The sequence below is a fragment of the Eumetopias jubatus genome, unplaced genomic scaffold, assembly GCF_037043125.1.
Source record: "Eumetopias jubatus isolate StellerSeaLion01/CBP00866 unplaced genomic scaffold, mEumJub1_p1.0 scaffold_7, whole genome shotgun sequence".
Classification (NCBI taxonomy): domain Eukaryota; kingdom Metazoa; phylum Chordata; class Mammalia; order Carnivora; family Otariidae; genus Eumetopias; species Eumetopias jubatus.
Genome location: NW_028274813.1, coordinates 26,731,568 through 26,733,799, shown reverse-complemented (window position 1 = coordinate 26,733,799; position 2,232 = coordinate 26,731,568).

Genomic DNA, 2,232 nt, shown 5'->3' with positions numbered 1-2,232 from the left:
GGAAGGAAATGGAAAGATCTTTCTGATGGAGGAACAAGACCGTGTGTGCTTTGGGCTTTAGGACAGAGCGTGTTTGTGAGATGATGTTATGGGTCTGCTGTTGGCACGGTGATAAGAATAACTTCTATTTCAGTATCTCTTTTCATTTTGAAGGAACCCAAGAGTTTCATAAATTATACACAAACAGCCCTGCCTCTGAATGGCAGGGATTTTTTGTCTGGAATTAGGAGCAGCAGCTAGATGCACAAATGTGAAAGCATGAATTTAGGGATGGGTTGATGACAGAAGGTGGTTATTTCCCACATCGTTGGGGACAAATTTTACCTTGGAAAAAATTTCCTTATAGATCCCCCAACCTTCTGGTGCTGGTGTTGTGGCCATTGTGTAAAGACAGGTGCTTGCAAAAGTTAGTCATGTATGATATCCAATTTGTCTTTGTATCTCCCAGTATTGAACCTTAATAATATTTTTAGGTATGCCAATTTTGAATAAGGAACGTACGACAAAATCCTAATATAATGTAGCTTCTTAGTCTATGAATTTGAAAGAGCCAGGTTTCCCAAAATATGAATTATTCACACAGAACAAGCCTAACAGAGCTCGATGACCTTATCACGCAGGTGTTAGTCCTGTCCCCCAAAACAAGCCAGGGAAAGGAGATGTTCTGTACTTGGGGAGCGACGTGTTTCCCATATATAATCTCCAGGGTGTATTCTGGCTGACATGATGGAGCTCATCAGGCACTATCCAGGGGAGTGAAGATTTGGCGTGCATGCAGCTCGGCTCTTGGAGCCCGACAGAATGTGAGACTTCGCGCTGGCACTGATGTTTCTCATTCGAGTTTTCCCCGTCACCAGCCGCTACCATAGCAGGTGGGGCTCCCGTTACTAGTAACTTGACCGTGGCACCGTTTCTGCGCTGCTCTTTGAAAGGTGTTGAAGACCCTTCTCTCCCACTGGCCAAAGCACTTCTAAGGGACTTTGGAGAGAAACAGCTCAGGAGCATTCCATGTAAAAAACCAGAAGGATCTGGGAAGCCTGCTGCATGGGACCTGCACCTTCGAGCTCTCCAGCGAAGGGAGTGGCTAAGGAAGCAGGAAAGGGAACCGGACCAGAATCAGAGATGAGGCTGGTAGGGGCCTGATGGGGAAATGAAGCTAGGAATGGGGAAGGTGTAAATGAATCACTGGGTGTCTTGTTTGTTAATGATTGACTTAAGCAGAATCTCACCACTCTTGCCCCACCCCCCGCCCCTGGCTGAAGGCAGGAGCTCACTACTCCAGCTCCTTGGTGGTCACCTCACTGCTCCCCAACCTCCCCTACCTGCCCCCCAACCTCCTACTGTCAAAGTGACCTTCCTAAAACCTGCATATGGTCACCCCACTGCGCAAAGCTCTTGGCATCCTCCTCATTCCTCTCTCCAGAGAAAACCCATATGCTTTCACAGGCAGACAAGGCTCTCCGTGATCTGGGGCCTGCTTATCTCTCTGGCTTGGGTCACATAGCAACCCTTTCAACCCTCCCTGGAAGTGGGTCTCCTCTCACCTCCTTCATTCCACCCCCTGACCCCTTAAACCTTATTGAACAGCTTAAAAATCCCCTAAATGCGTGAAACTCGCTTGTCTTCTGTGTGTTAGCACAGACTGTTCCATCTACCTGGGATGCCCTTCCAGTCATTTTTTCCCCCCTGAGCTCCCTTCAGGCCCCATCTCAAGCATCACCTTCTCCAGGAAGTTGTGTTAACCCCTCCATGCCCGGATCGGGCATCAGGGTCTCCTCCACCGCGGTGTTGAAATGCTCCGCAGTCCGTTCTGCCCAGACCATGGGCTTCTAGAAGACCAGGACTGTACAGCTCCTGATCAGGCCCACTACTCAGCCTGCAACAAAAGTCTGTTGAAGGAATGACTGAATTTGAGCAGAAGCTGCATTTCAGAGCTACAAGTTCTTCAAATGTCATGAGGTGGAGAGATAGGGAGAGGGTTGCTAGGAAATGTCAGTGAAGTTGAGGAGGAAAGGGCGGGTGCTGGGAAATCTGACCATGAACATTGCCAGTGGGCCTGCAGTCGTCTGTCTCCAAAGCCGAAGACAGAGGGCAGGTCCTGCCTCAGTTCCGTGTCACCCAGGTAGGGCTGCCGTTCAATTAGAGAGATTAGGGTGGCACCTGTCTCTCAGGGCTCAGTACCTTTCCTGCTGGCTGTCTGCACACGCTGCCTTTTCTGCACCCCATTCCGCC